We start from the raw sequence: 17,593 nt of genomic DNA, 5'->3' as shown, positions 1-17,593 counted from the left end.
CACAATGTTTAGAGTTGTGACACATTTTCCTTTTGACTTCTGCCAGTTAGTCTTAAACTTATGAGCCATGAAATCATCTAATTCTCAATAATAGGTTTTCTATAGAGTTCCCAAGAGAAAACATTTATGCTTGAAACATATGTGCCTAGATATCACAAACCACAGGAATATTTATTTACAAAAATGCAGGCTGTCTTCCCCTTTCAGTGCTCAGAAATGAAATAATTTTTTAGAAAGATGGGGGAAAATGGGCCATAAATTTGCCCATGTCTTTTGCAAAGGCTCAACAAATCAACTGAGTTAAAGCCTGGGATATATTACATTTGCATATATATATATATATATATATATATATATATATATATATATATATATATATAAAATCTCCAAACTTTTGGCAATTGCCACTTTTCCATCTTTTCCATTTTACTCCAGTTTTCTTCATTATTTTTTCTATTGGAGTGGTATGTTTTATTTTTGTCAACAAGTGAAGAGGTACAGGATGCCTGATAAAGTTAAACTGAGATGAAAAATTATCCCATTTCATAGTATGTGAAAAGATCAATTTTAACATATCAAGTTTCATGAAAGGCAGGGAAGGTACATACATATTGGACACTGAACCATCACTGACTTATTCTCAATCCTATTTTCACCTGATATTTCAGAGTATAGTCAGACCCTTATGACAAAATTCTGGGTTGAAATCTTGCAATCATTTAGATTCAAAGGAAAGTATATCACTACATTTTAGCCCACCTCATGATCTTTTAGAACATGCTCACCACTTGTAGAAAATAGTTGGCTCTGTTTCTTCTTTTCCTTCAGGTTTCCAAAACACATCATTTTCACTTTTTGTCCAGAAGATTATTCTCTTTTCATGAATCTCTAATATCTTGCAGTTTCCACTCGGTATCTATTTTAGTCTGAATTTCTATTTAGTAATGTTTATATATTGTCTTGGGTTTTAGAAATAGTACATTTTGCTTCAGAAAATTTATAAAATACAAAAAGTACAAAGAGTAAAATGAAAAGCATTTACAATATGCAAATCTAGAGATAACCATGATGTTTGTGTCCTTCCCTCTCCCTTTTTGTGTACACGCATACACACACACACGCTACCATGCACACATGCATACACATAAAATTGAAACTATATTGTAAAGTGACATTGGGGTTATTCATATTTTTCTTTAACATCCCCTTAAAAGTGGGGAATCTTTACTGTAAACCCTGCCTGTACATTAGAATCACCTTGAGGAGCTGTAAAAAAGTTAAATATGTCTGTGTCTCAGCCTCAGATATTTTGATTTAAGTCATCTGGTTTCATGCATAGGTGTTTCTAAAAAGAACTCCCCAGATATTTATATTTCTCTACAAAATAGAGAATCAATGCTATAGGGACTTCTTATTTTCTCCAAGTCTTTGTCCATGGGAATGGGTCTATAACTTCATATTACAATAAACTCTTCTTCCTACTTGATGTCTGACAGTTGATCACACCCTGCAGTTTGTATTGATAGATTGGATTGGATTATAGTTTTCAATTCTTGACTTTGTTCATATTATAGAATTATAAATTCATAATACTCTTTTCTAGATGACTTTGCAAAACCTCTGTTTTTAGAGTCGGTGGAGTATATCTCTCTGATCCTTTGATATGTGTCTTACTTTGGCCGATAGAATGTTAGTGGACGTGAGATGAGCAAAGGCTTTAAAGATGTTTGGCTTCTCATGCTTTTTTCCATATGCTGTGAGGAGAACATGCCCACTTACTGGTGGTGTGGTCAGCGAAATGTACCACTTAGGTCACCCAGAGGGCACCTGAACTCAACCTGTAGCTGAAACCAAGCCCAGCTTGCTGAAAGCATGAAGCAGAACTGCTCCTGCTAATGCATAGATCAATAATGCAAGAAAAACAGATGTTTGGTTGTAAGGGCTAATATGTTGTGGGTTTTGTTATATAGCATCAGCACAGAAAATAAAACTGAAGGGTTAACGCTTGTTCTCATTTTTTATTGTTTGTTTCTATGACACTATATTCAGCTTCTCTTTATACTTCTGATACTTCTTCTTTAGATACTTTGATAGCCTCTCTTCTCATCACTTAAATAATGTTGCCCCAGAACTCCATTCCCAGCCCTTGTCTATTCTTAACTCAATAAACTCTTCCTGGCCACCCTTTTTAACTCCCATTATTTCAACTATATTGTATCTTGATCAATAACTCCGGAACTTTATTAGAGAGTTCTTGTATTTTTTACATGAAAGTGCCATCAAGCCTCACATTCAGTCATGAATTACCCATACTGGTTAAGGATACCACCTACATGGTTAGTTCAATGAAAAAGGAAGAAAGAAAGAAAAAAAGAAGTAGGAAGGGAAAGCAAGATCATTTTAGGCTTCTATTTTCTTGAAATCCCATAGCCAATTAATTGGTCACCTGTCAAACTTCTTGAAATATATCCTCATGACCCATTTTCTGAAGAGTTTCCTGGCTATTCCTAATCTCTAGAAAATGTGGTTATTCTGAACTATTTGTTATCACTTTGCTTTAAAGCTTGCATTTATAATTTTTTTTCCTGACTTCTTTCTCTAAATTCATTTATGTCATGGCCTATGTTGTCTTCATGTTTGATTTTATAGTGGCCAATACAGTGCTGGCACATGGTAGGTATCCAGTAAATATTTGTCAAGTGAATTGTGTCATGAGGTATCAGAGGTTGAATTAATAATACGGCCTTTTCAGAAATTGGCAGTATGACCCAGGATAAATTGCTTCATGTTTACTTTCAGTTTCCATGTCTATCAGTTGGGAATGTGCTGTATTATTTATCTTCAGCAAGGAGATGTTTAATGATTAACAGAGTCATTTAAAACAAAAATGAAGTGCTGGAGAAATGATAATGAATTATGTTAGATTATAGAACTTGGCTCATTGTGTTGTTAGTATTCTATCTGTTTATTGAAATCACATTGCCAAATGATGACCTAATTATATCCCATTTGCCAGATGGTTAATTGTGTCAAGCAAAGAAGATTTGGAGTTATTGTAAATATTGTCTTTTGATAGTAAAACATTTCCCAGAATTACTAATTTATCTTTTAAAATGATAATTTTCACCTTGCAACTTCAGACACTTATTTCTGACTAACAAAATTATTCTAAATATATGAAGGTAATGATTCAAAAAGGCCTAGACTCTAATAAAATAACCAGTGAAAATTTAAAACAATTTGTTTTTATTTACAATGTTGGGACAAATTTTGTTTCAAGAAGCAGGATGATATAATATGGCCCATTACACGTCTTCCAACTGTCTTGATAGTTCTATTCTTTATTCCTAACAAAGAATTGTTAGGAATTCCTATTCTTTATTCCTAACAAAGCCTCAGGCTCCGAAATGGAGGCTGTGCATGTCCAAATTCCAGTAAACACTTCTATCAATGTTGTGAAATGAGAATCCATGTTCATAATATTCCATAATATATGGAATTAATATTCATAATGCCCCATATATGTAATTCAAATTCATAATATATGAAATTGGAATTCATATTCATAATATGAACATATAACATGTAACAATCATTCTAATGTATGGAGCTTTATTTTATTCTTCAGAGTCCAAGGCAGCCCTTTACCTTTCCCAAAGTACAGGGCCTTATGGAAACTTTTAAAGCACCAAGTAACTTATGCTACCTTCCAGCCCCTACTCAATCTGGTGTAATTCAAAACAAAAACAACACAAAATCATCAAATAAGTTTAAGACAGTCCAACACGGTTTTGCTATTTCTTGTCATAAGTAATTCTATACCATTTTATAAAATTGTTCCAAAAATAATTTTGGTGCTCCACTTTGCTCATTCCCTTAGATTTCTAGATTTCATTCTTTTTTCATTCTTAGATTTCTAGATTGCCTATTAGGCAATCCAGATGTAGTCCAAACGTCCTCTGACTTTTCATTATCCATTTGTTTCATTCTTACATCCACTATTGATGTCACTTTGCCGCTCTTGAATTAAATGTAAAAATAAAAGAACTTAGACTTTAAAATATCTGACAAAATTTATTTTAAAGGGACTATTCATCTATCAAACTATTTATTACTATAAGGAAAGTTAAGAACAAAGAAAAACAACTTAATAAAATTAACATATGTTCACTGAATCCATACCATCTGCAATGTACTGGGCCTTATATAATTTTACTTTCTGAAAAGTTCGGCTATACTTCATTTTATTATTTGTTTGCTGGACTCAGGCAAATGTATTGCAATCAAGTCACAGCTTACAAACACTAGTGCTCCATGACCTTCATTTCTTATTTTTATCACAGTTCAATAAACTTAAAAAAATAAAAAGTATTTATTATGTTGCACTCATTAGGGTCCAACATTGATCATCTGTACCATATCACAGTGTTTGCAACCAATCACCTTAATTGTAAAATGAATTGCTTAGTCACATATTTAATAATGAGTGGAATTAGCCTTCATAAATACTTCTCTATTGTTATCAATCAGCTGTTTACATAGTCACGGGGGAAACCATATCATTATTCACTATGAGACAGAGTAACAAACATCAAATTTAATTGCCCTACTAGGCACTGGAGTCGTAATCTTTGTGCAACACTTAATGTTTTCATTACTTATCAATTCACTCATAATTATGCTATACTCACAAAAGTTAAGCATCTAGCAAACAGTAGATCTTTATTGCTGTTTATGCAGAGATAAACAAATAGATGCAAAATGTGTCTGAGTGAATCTATTAACTCAAATGATTATATAGATGTTAGTTGTTCCAGTTTAGCTTTATTAATATTGTTGAAACAGATATCAGATGTGCTTACCTTTTATGGGTAAAGGCTTTATAGCCTTTAAAAAATGGCTTTTCCTGAGACATTCTGAGTGTTCGTTGTTGCTATCCACTAACTGCTTCGTTTCTAAAGAAGTTATTCTGAGAGACATGAGATGACTGAAATATACAATATCATTCATTCATTCCTTATGCTTTTTCTTTAAACTGTGCTAGGCTCTTAGCATATAAAAATGATTAAGAGCAGAAGTTATATCCTACAATATACCATATTTTGAATTGTTGAAAACTTTCCCTTTGAATTTGGAACAAAATGTAGATATTTATTATTTGCTTATCTAGGCAACATTATACTGGATGCCCTAGCAATAGCAGTAAGTCAGGAAATTTTTTTTAAGTTATAAGTACTGAAAGGAAGAAATAAATCTGTCATTATCCACAGGCAACATATTGTACATGTAGAAAATCCAAAGATTCTACAGAAAACTTAAAAATTAATAATTGAATACATTAAGGATTCTGGATACAAGTAAAAGCACAAAATTAATTGCATTTCTATATTCTAGCAATAAATGAATAAGAAATGAAATTTTAAATAGTAACAATTTACAGTAACAGAAAAAAGCTACCTAGGAATAAATCTAACAAAAAATAATGTTCAAGTCCTCTATACTGAAAACTATATAACATTAGTGAGATAAATTAAAGAAGAGCTAAATAAATGGAGAAATATGGCTTTACATGGATTAGAAAACTCAATATTTGTCAAGATGTCAGTTAGCCCCAAATTGATCAATAAATATAACAAAATTCCAGTGAAGTGTTTTGGGGTTTTTTTTTGGAAATTGAAAATCTGATTCAAAATTTCTTTGAAATGCACACAACCAAACATTGTGAAGGCAATTTTCAGTAAGAACAGTAAAGCTGACAGACCTACATTATCAACTATCAAGACACAAAGAATAATTACTATATGATTTCACTTCTAGAATGCTCAAAGAAAACAGGCAGCTTTATACTTTGTGTTTAGGAATGCATGCTTAGATAGTAAAACTCTTCACAGCTTTCATTAGATAAGTCATATCGGTGCTTTACTTGGGAAGAGTGGTAAAAGTATGCAATAATTGGATAAGGGCATGAGTTTCTGCATGCAGAATTCTACCTCTTGACTTATGTGGTGGCTATTTGAATGACGTCTTTGTGATAAATCATTGAGCTGTCCATTTTTGTTTTGTGTGCTCTTCTGTGTTGTTTTGTGTTTCATGACAAACATTAAAAAAGATATACTCAGACTAAAGCACATCTAAATATACAGTTGACCCTTGAACAACATGGGTTTGAACTGCGGATGTCCACTTATATATGGGCTTTTTAAAATAAATACGTACTACAGTACTCCACGATTCATGGTTGGTCAAATCCACAGACACAGAACCTCGGATGTGGAGTGCTGAATGTTAAGTTGTACTTAATTTTCAGCTGCACGCAGAGAGTTGGTGTCCCTAACCCCTGCCCTGTTCTTGGGTCAACTGAACTCTGAGATTGGTGCTTTGGAAAAAAGTAATCCCAGACTATAAGAGAATTTAACAACCAGTGGAAATCGAGTTTGAACTGAGCTTTGAAGGGAGAGTACAAATGTAAGTAAGCCAATGGAGAGTGGAGACGATGGAAAGAGCATTCCAGACAGAGGAATAGTCTGTGTGAACACCCAGAAGTGGGAGACAACATGGGCACTCAGGAATTGAATAAAGCCTAGTGTGCCTGGAGCGGGGAGAAGTGCAAGGGTTGTTCAGTTTGAGGTTTGAATAGTTGACCAGGCTATAGAGAGGTTTGTAGGCCAGGTTATTCTTGTGAGCAGTGGGGAGCTATTGCAAGGTTTAGAGTGGGTTTTATTGGAGGTGACATAATCAGATTTGCATTTGAAAAAGTTAACTCTGGTTGCAGTGTGAAGGATGGATCAAAAGGCCATAGAACATATTACGGGGTCCTAGTCAATAGGCTATGGAAATAGTCTAGGTGAGCATTGACAGGGTATTGACTGTGGAGATGTGAGTAATGGATAGATATGTGGGAGTTCTAAGTTCGGAGACAAACTATTGAAACTTGATTGTTTTCTCGGCAAAATAATGCCTAGTATAATACTAGCTGCTGAATCCATTTTCTTTCAGATGATCACAAGCTTCAGTAAAGGAAACAATAGCAATCCTGCTAATAAGCAGTTGCATTTCTATCTTTAAGAAAAACTAGTACTGTATGCACATATTTCTCCTGCCTGGTTCAAATTAGAACATAGAGGTTCTACATCTTAGGCTATATCAATCAACCCAGTTTCTTGTCCTTATTTCCCCAGTATGATTGTACAAAGATAGACCTTTTTTTGCTACATGACTTACAACAGTTAAAATGCATGTAACCTTATGCACTGTATTGCCTCTCACTTTCTTTTGCATTTCCTTCCTAAGTCCCTAACATCTCTATCCCCACTACTTTATCAACTGCCCATTGTATTGCACAGTGAATGATCCCACCTACTCCTTAGTGAAATTTCATTTGAAAAATTACCTTTGAGTCAGAGTTGGCTCAGCAGTTGTCTGGGAGTCAACCTTTATATTCTACTCTCAGCAACACAGTTCGCCTAGTCATTAGAATTGGGGTGATTCATTTTACTCCCCTCTGACTTAGTTTTTACGTCTTTCATCACTTCTGTTGTTCAGTGATCATCTCAGAAAGGATTTTTAAAAATGAGATTTATATTATGTTATGGAAATGCTCCCTGAACATAATACTTGATTGCTGTAAATTCCAGATATCTAGGGCAGAATACCATCCTGGTGCAAGTGGAGAAAGTGATGCGTGGTGATTTCAACTGATTCATCAGGACTATCAAATCAAGGCAGTCAAGGTTTTACTAGGTTTTAACTCTAACTGCAGATTTTTCATCATAGCTTTGTCCTGGTCGTTTGCATAAAAAGACAAATGTTTGCTGCTTGTGGTAAAAGGGACCAGATTTAAGTGACTAGGTTAAAGTAATCTATCACCGCAAATATACTCCTCAAGTGGGAGCAAAATCCTGCTGGTATGATACCCCCATCTTACACTATTTTTTGAACTGAAGTTAGCTATTTGTTTGTAAGATATACATTAATATATGAAGGACTGAACAATTTTTGAACTTTAACTCTTCCTTTTAAGTTATTGCCTAATCATTATTCACTATATGACCACATAAGGAAAAGTTAAATAATTCCTAAGTAATGCTTTGAGAGATACATTGTTCAAAAAGAGCAGAATTACTTTTCTCATTTCATGTAAGGGATTTCTGAAGTATATTCCTTAAAGAAAATAAAATATTAACAAGAAATATAGGGGGTTACTGAATACTTTTATTCTAAGTCCTCTGATATTTCTCTTCAGAACTATTTAAAGGTTACTTTTACCACTTTGATATCTTTGTTCTTCTAGTTTTCTTAACCATTCTCTCTGGGCAATAGTTTTTCTGGTCAAACTGAAAAATGTCCTCCTTACGTTCCATTTCTCCTAGTACAGCTAGTTCTCTTGGAATTTTCCCCCTTTTCTTCTATATTCAAGCTGTCATAAATGGATTTTGAGAAATGTCTGAGCAATTTGAGTAAAGCTGCTTTGGCTGACTGCATACAATATGCCTGATCAAAGACTCACTTCCAGGAAGAGACATGGAGCTTAGCCCATTTCTTCCTCTCCAACACTGCACGCTATCACAGAAATTCATGTCAGTAAATTGTCCATTAGTGGCTGCACAGGGCTATGTGATCTGTTTTGATCTAGGTACGTCTTCCTACAGGATAGTATGAAATCCACAATGCATTATGAAAATGATTCAAATCTACAATACATTTCAGTTTCAGACTTTTTGCTACTTTTGTTGCATATTTATTGATCTTCTGTATCTCTCTAGTAACAGAACTCTTCAAAGCTATTACATGAGTTTGTTTAAACTATGTTTCATCTGCAATATATCTATATATTTTTAATACAGAGTATAACATCAAATTATCAGTATGCTTATGATGCTATAATACTATAGCAAATTATCAATCTCATTTACTTTGTGGTGTTTTTGTTTTGTAATTATAGAATGATGGTAGAGGATGGCTGGTGGATAACCCATTTCCACCCTGGGAATTTTCATTACCATTCACTTAAAATTTAAAATTCAGTCACTCATAACAAATGTGGAATGCGGTTTTATGTTTTGTCTAAACTCTTTATTGGGTATGAAAATGGTAACATTGTTACGTTTTCTTTATCTTCTCTTTCTTTGGCTGTAATTGACCTAACTTTTAAAATATAAAAATTTATATCAAGCGTGTAACTCTCCCACTCCCATGTTTGTGTTTCTTATTTAAGGGCTGACTATTCGGTCTTATAACTGTAGCTAAAGATCACATAATTTGTAAACAGCAATGCACGGTGTGTTGGATTGGATTTCATGAAATGCTATAATGAAGCTCTAGATTTTCCCAAAGACTTTTTTCTTTAAAATTTCAGCCTTGGATTTAGACAGAGCTTTGGGTTATTTATGTTCACACTTTAGTTAAAAAGAACAAGCATATAAAAGATGAAAAGTCATCATGATTACTACCACTACAATAACTGTGATTTAGACAGTTCATTTTTCAATAAGAGTAATACTGAATATTTTGAATCTAAAAACTCCAATTCAAAAGTTAGTCTTTTGGGCTTCTGTTTCCATATAGACAAACATATTCTTCAATGATCATTTTGTTCATTTATTTAAAATCTTTTATTCAACATTTGAATGCAAATAGCAAGAACAATGACTTCTCTTCTTTTCCTGACTAGACACAGAGGTGAAAGAAATATGGGGCTGGAGCAAGGAATGATTTCAGGCAGGTAGTGACAAGACATGCACTTCCTTCAAAGATGAATTTCAGCCAGGGAGTTAGATTTGTGCTTCTGTGCTCCAATTTCTTTCTTCTTATTGGAGTCAGTGACTGCCTCATGCTCTCAGCAGTACTTCCATTTTTGCCTTCTTTAAATGGAAGGTTCATGGAAAAAGACAGCATATATGGATGATTTATTATGTCCTGGAAAAGGTCACATTGGGAATAAATTACAAATTTTTTTTTTTATTCCTGAACATACACCATTTAAGCCGTTTCTACTATTGTTCAGATAACCATTTTAGAATCTGATTTTGGAAGCCTTTTAAAGAGTACTTATTTCAAAGAGAACATGCTTTCATTTCTGCTTATTTGCATACAAACTTTTGATATCCAAGAATTCTGATTTTGTTTCTAGTTTTGAATTGTTTTCTTTCAATTTGCTGACACTTTTTTTTTTTCTTCTAATTGGACTTGAACTTTTTACAGCAAGTTACATGCCTCTGCCAGCTCCTCTGGTTTTATTTTAACCCCCTCTCCCTGCCCCATTTTGTTCTGCCAGAGACTTCCGGATCCAGTCATGGTCATTCATAGAATTTCCCTGCTAGGCAGGTTCCCATTATCCTTCAAGAGGACATGTTAATTTGAATAAATGCTTTTGTTTATTGCTGCCCCCATTTGAGAGACTATCACTTAATGAATAACTTACAGAGGGGTACAGTTCCTTCTCAATTCACAGTCACCATTTCCACAGCTAGTGCAATTGTACTTTCTCCTTCAAGTTGACTTAAACAATTCCCTTTATTAACAATTCTTTACCTTCCTTTTGCAATGGTGTAATAACCATCACACAAATTTATCTCGAGACTCCTTGTTTTAAATATTATTTTGACTAAACATGCATCAGTATAAATTACACTAGGCACAAGCACAGAACTAGTAAGATAACAATTTTAAGGGAAAACATGAATAGTAGATAGTAATTCAATACTTCCTTTACCATTGTATTATAAAGGATCTATGTGTGTACTCAAAAATGTCAGAGAGTAGAATTTTATGATCTTGAAATAGCATTTTCCGAGCTGAGTTTTTTTTTTTAAGAGGTTAAAAAAGTCACACATTCTAGATGTTAAAAGTACTTTTGAGCCCTGTACATTAGGTGGTTTTTCAAATGATTTGTCTTACTCCTCAGATCTAGACCTCAGAACCAGGGATAGTAAAGGTCATCTCTCACTCATATTAGACTCATCCAACTGTTACTTTTTTGATTTTTGATCACAAATCATCATTCTTGGTAGTGTCTATTCTGTGCTTGCATAAGTCTGACCTAATAAGAGAAAAGGCTTCCCACGTCTCCCAGATAATATGTCTTAAATTTGATTTCAGGTGACTGGAAAAACATTGAACACATTTCCCCCACATCTCATATAACAATTTGTGGCTACAGTGCTCTAATGTGTTAGAGAAGAGAGCCCTTTATCCAGACCTAAACCACAGACAAGATGGTCTTGTGCCCCTGCAGTCAAGTAAGTGTCATCTCTGTCAACGTGAATCAGACTCACTTCTCAGCAATAGAGCAGCCTGTAGTCCTTGCTAACAGTTCCTTTGAAGCTGTGTGAGGGCATCCATGCAGAAAAAAGAAACTCCCACCTTCAGCCAGGGAGCTTGTGAATGTAACACAGCCAATCTCTGTGCATTCATATGGATGAAATAAACCAGGAGACAGTGCTTGCTGTTGATGGGCATTCTCCTTTAGGGGCCTTGCTTTTACTGTGCTGATAATTTTTGCAGAGCATGAAGCCAGGCATCCTTTGGATGCAAATGATTTATGAAGGTTAATTCTTTGGAGGAGGGCTGATTCCACAGTGTGTTTTGTGCGAGGTTACCCACCATCCTTTGAATTCTATGTGTGTGTTAATTGCAGCAATTTGAATTATTTTATTTAAATTGCCAATGAAATTGTAGCAATTAGAACAGCATGAACTGTTTCTGTTGCTTTTTTTCTTGGCTGCATATGCCATTTTGGACTCTACCCGGTTAACTTCATTAAACCAGGTTAACTTCATTAATGCTCTGATTTACTCCTCAACTTTTATATCTTCAGGTTTTACACAGGATTGGTATCAGCAACACAAGACTGACTTTTTTTTTGCACATAACTTAGGTGATGCTACATAAAGCTGTGGCTCTCTTTAAATGGACAGATAGTTTTCTTTCAGTGATCAGGTGTTAAAATTCCTGTATTTTATACTTTAAATGTTAATACCTGCCTTGAGATTTAAGTGGTAAATCTATAGATTCCAAGTCTGAGTCTTCATCATGGACAGCTTCCCTTGCCCTAAATCCCATGCACAAAGACACTTAGGAAGGCTCTTTAGGAGTTTTTCATGTTTTTTTTTTTTGTGTGTGGTACGCGGGCCTCTCACTGTTGTGGCCTCTCCCGTTGCGGAGCACAGGCTCCGGACGCGCAGGCCGAGCGGCCATGGCTCACGGGCCCAGCCTCTCCACGGCATGTGGGATCCTGCCGGACCGGGGCACGAACCCGCATCCCCTGCATTGGCAGGTGGACTCTCAACCACTGCGCCACCAGGGAAGCCCAGGACTTTTTTATTCTTGATAGAAAAATATTACAGACAATTCTGATCATAGGCTTTTTCCTAATAGCACACATTTGCAAATAGAAGTTAGTAAAACTACCACATCCTTCCCTCACCTTTCCCACACACATTAAACCCCATTTCCTAATCATACACTTGAGAGTAAACTCCCTGATACCATAGTTGTGTATATCTGTTTGAGGAAAGACTACTTGAAGGACACATTTTTTCCCGCTGAATGTAAAAGTTCTCTTTCTGGTGTGATGAACAAAGTTGATGGATAAAAGAAGACCCAACACAAGAGTTCATCTCCAACAGCTTGTTTGTCATGCCAGCTGAGTCAAATGTAAATATCCTTCTAAACTCTAATTTGAAAAGATACATGCACCCCAATGTTCATAGCACCACTATTTACAATAGCCAAGACATGGAAGGAACTTAAATGTCCATCACAGATGAATGGATAAAGAAGATATAGTGTATTTGTGTGTGTGTGTGTGTATATATATATATATATATATTTATTTATTTATATATATATACACACAAACACATACCCCACAATGGAATATTACTCAGCCATAAAAAAGAATGAAATAATGCCATTTGCAGCAACATGGATAGACCTAGAGATTATCACACTAAGTGAACTAAGTCAGACAAAGACAAATATCATATATCACTTATATGTAGAATCTAAAAAGATATAAATGAACTTATTTACAAAACAGAAACAGATTCACAAACAGAAAACAAACTTACGGTTACAGGCGGGAAAGGTGGGGGGATAAATTAGGAGTTTGTGATTAGCAGATACTAATGTATAAAATAGATAAACAACAAGGTCCTACTGTATAGCACAGGGAACCATATTCAATATCTTGTAATAAACTATAATGGAAAAGAAAAAATAAATATCCTTCTAATAAGTTATAGGAAGACTATGAATACACAGTTATAGACACAAACCATGAACATTTTTAAGAGTTGCAAAGGGATTTATAATGTCACTTGCCTTGGTTCACTCATGTATCTTTTATGACATCTTAAATCGTTTTCCAAATTCTTTCTCACAATCTTATTTTTTTCTATAATACTTTTTGGTAAAGAATATCCTTAGAAAATATGTTTCATTTTTTAAGGTTAAGAACATTTTAAGAATATTCAGAGCATTTGGTATTTAAATCTAATAGGCCAAGAATGTTTTCTTAGATTGTGACTTTTCAAATACAACCCTAAACTGAAAATGTGATTAACCCACAAACATGCAAATATAACTCTCAAACCTGTTAGACAAAATTAGTCTCCCACCCCTCACAAACCATCTATTATAATCTTTTTAATTATATAGGTTGTTCAGAAGCATTCAGCTATTCAAGATGGGAAATCTTGGTCAAATTTTGTTTCATAAGGAGATACATATATAATTTTATGCCAGTTTTCCTAATGTCAAGATTATTATCACCAAGATCTCTACCAAACTTTCTATAGCAACAGGGTACAGCATAGCCCTGAGGACCCAGTCTGTAAAATGTGTCACTGTCACTAATCACAGCCTGACACTCTAAAGATTAGTTTACTTTGAAAATGAATCTCAGGAGACTAGACCAGACAGAGATGATTCATGGTTGCAAAATGAAATGCCACATTGTTTCAGGGATTGTAATTAACTTTTTCATGGTGCCAACCAGCTACAGCATTTGAGGTCACAGGGGAAGTGGTTATATCCTTGATCTAGTTGATTGTAGTTAGAGTAGCAGAATCACCACAGTTTCTCCTAGACCACACATGTGATTAGTCCAGGATAACTTCTTGTGAACACAGAAGTCTAGAATTAATTTTCTGAAAGAATAGTTTTTTCTGGATGCAAGGTTTTGGGTCATAGAAGTGATTACCTTTGTTGCTTATTAGTGACTTTTGTTTACAGCTTTGCTCATTTGGAAATGAGCTAAGGAAAACCTGGCTGCACAGCCAATAATGGAGTAGAAATAAAATGGACCCATGTGAAATAGTATTGCTACTACAGATCTCCAAGTAATTAAGGAATGTAATTAAGTATGCTGTGGCCATTTATCATATGGTGCCTCTTGCTTGATCCAGTGTGAGCACAGGAGACCAGCAGAAACATTGCTTTTTTTTTTCCCCTTGATCCTAATAAAGGAAACTGATGGTCTCTGTACTTCAATTTATGACTTTCTACATATTTCAACTGAGTCATCCCAATGATGTTCTCCTCTTGTGGATTTTCTTCCTGCTGAGAATTTTGCTTTCCTAAAAATGAGAAATTCTAATGCACCCTAAAAAAGAATAACTTTTCACAGTACATGCATTCACACAACCAAATCTAAGAGATACTTTGCTTCTTTACCTTTATAAATTTTGTTCATTAATCTCTCCTCTAAATTCCTAAAGGTTTTATAATTCAAACCAGACATTCCACCACTTGATTATACACTGTATGTTGTAGTCATTCATGCCATGATACTTAAAACAGGGACAGGCCTGGAGGATGCTTTCCAATGACCCACAGCACCTGGACTTCTTCCTCAAGGGTACATTTGATGATTTACAACGCAAACTCTGTTCATTATTTTTGTAGTTGAGACATAAACCCAGAAAATAATAATGATACTTATTCTTTTAGCTATACCTCTCAGTGTTCCTATAATAATAAAGATGCATAGAACATTTTTATTTTCTATATGTATTTATAGAATAATACATATAAATATGTGATAACTTTATGTCAGTAGATAAGTTACATGGCCATTAAAAGAGAAAGGGAAAGAATGATACCATTTTCATTTGGAAGAGGCTTCTGATAGCAGAATCCTGGTTTCTGCCATGTAGAGTTACATTTTTCACTTGAAAAATCAGTCAACCAAAGGCAAATCCTTAAGTAATAGGGCTTGAAGTTAGGCAGAACTATGTTTAAGTCCCTATTCAGTTGCTTACAATCTTTGTGACCTTGTAAAAGCTGTTTGTTTATTCTTTGGGTGAGCCTCACTGTCTCTTCATCTAAAGAGAAGAGAACATTCCTTCTTGGGATTGCTGAGCTGGTTCAGCACGTAGATATGTGAAAACATCTCATACGGTGCCTGGCGTCTGACAGGGGCTCAGATGGCTTCCTCACTTACTGGAGAAATCTCAGGGACACAGAGAAAGAGGATATTGTCTAATGTAGGTCATCATTGTATATACTATGGGGACATTTCCCAGTGCTGACATTGTCAAATTTTTTACTTGCATTATGATTTTTTTTTTAACATCTTTATTGGGGTATAATTGCTTTACAATGGTGTGTTAGTTTCTGCTTTATAACAAAGTGAATCAGTCATACATAAACATATGTTCCCATATGTCTTCCCTGTTGCGTCTCCCTCCCTCCCACCCTCCCCATCCCACCCCTCCAGGCTGTCACAAAGCACCGAGCCAATATCCCTGTGCCATGCGGCTGCTTCCCACTAGCTATCTACCTTACTGCGTTTGTTACTATGTATATGCCCATGACTCTCTCTCGCCCTGTCACAGCTCACCCTTCCCCCTCCCCATAACCTCAAGTCCGTTCTCTAAGAGGTCTGCGTCTTTATTCCTGCTTTACCCCTAGGTTCTTCATGACATTTTTTTCTTAAATTCCATATATATGTGTTAGCATACGGTATTTGTCTTTTTCTTTCTGACTTACTTCACTCTGTATGACAGACTCTAGGTCTATCCACCTCATTACAAATAGCTCAATTTCGTTTCTTCTTATGGCTGAGTAATATTCCATTGTATATATGTGCCACATCTTCTTTATCCATTCATCCGATGACGGGCACTTAGGTTGTTTCCATCTCCGGGCTATTGTAAATAGAGCTACAATGAACATTTTGGTACATGACTCTTTTTGAATTTTGGTTTTCTCAGGGTATATGCCCAGTAGTGGGATTGCTGGGTCATATGGTAGTTCTATTTGTAGTTTTTTAAGGAACCTCCATACTGTTCTCCATAGTGGCTGAACCAATTCACATTCCCACCAGCAGTGCAAGAGTGTTCCCTTTTCTCCACACCCTCTCCAGCATTTATTGTTTCTAGATTTTTTGATGATGGCCATTCTGACTGGTGTGAGATGATATCTCATTGTAGTTTTGATTTGCATTTCTCTAATGATTAATGATGTTGAGCATTCTTTCATGTGTTTGTTGGCAGTCTGTATATCTTCTTTGGAGAAATGTCTATTTAGGTCTTCTGCCCATTTTTGGATTGGGTTGTTTGTTTTCTTGTTATTGAGCTGCATGAGCTGCTTGTAAATTTTGGAGATTAATCCTTTGTCGGTTGCTTCATTTGCAAATATTTTCTCCCATTCTGAGGGTTGTCTTTTGGTCTTGTTTATGGTTTCCTTTGCTGTGCAAAAGCTTTGAAGTTTCATTAGGTCCCATTTGTTTATTTTTGTTTTTATTTCCATTACTCTAGGAGGTGGGTCAGAAAGGATCTTGCTTTGATTTATGTCATAGAGTGTTCTGCCTATGTTTTCCTCTAAGAGTTTGATAGTTTCTGGCCTTACATTTAGGTCTTTAATCCATTTTGAGCTTATTTTTGTGTATGGTGTTAGGGAGTGATCTAATCTCATACTTTTACATGTACCTGTCCAGTTTTCCCAGCACCACTTATTGAAGAGGCTGTCCTTTCTCCATTGTACATTACTGCCACCTTTATCAAAGATAAGGTGTCCATATGTGCATGGGTTTATCTCTGGGCTTTCTATCCTGTTCCATTGATCTATCTTTCTGTTTTTGTGCCAGTACCATACCGTCTTGATGACTGTAGCTTTGTAGTATAGTCTGAAGTCAGGGAGCCTGATTCCTCCAGTTCCTTCTTTCGTTCTCAAGATTGCTTTGGCTATTCGGGGTCTTTTGTGTTTCCATACAAATTGTGAAATTTTTTGTTCTAGTTCTGTGAAAAATGCCAGTGGTAGTTTGATAGGGATTGCATTGAATCTATAGATTGCTTTGGGTAGTAGAGTCATTTTCACAATGTTGATTCTTCCAATCCAAGAACGTGGTATATCTCTCCATCGATTTATATCATCTTTAATTTCTTTCATCAGTGTCTTATAATTTTCTGCATACAGGTCTTTTGTCTCCTTAGGTAGGTTTATTCCTAGATATTTTATTCTTTTTGTTGCAATGGTAAATGGGAGTGTTTTCTTGATTTCACTTTCAGATTTTTCATCATTAGTATATAGGAATGCCAGAGATTTCTGTGCATTAATTTTGTATCCTGCCACTTTACCAAATTCATTG

The sequence above is a fragment of the Delphinus delphis genome, chromosome 1 (assembly GCF_949987515.2).
Source record: "Delphinus delphis chromosome 1, mDelDel1.2, whole genome shotgun sequence".
In the NCBI taxonomy this organism is placed as follows: Eukaryota; Metazoa; Chordata; class Mammalia; order Artiodactyla; family Delphinidae; genus Delphinus; species Delphinus delphis.
This window is presented reverse-complemented; position numbering follows the sequence as displayed.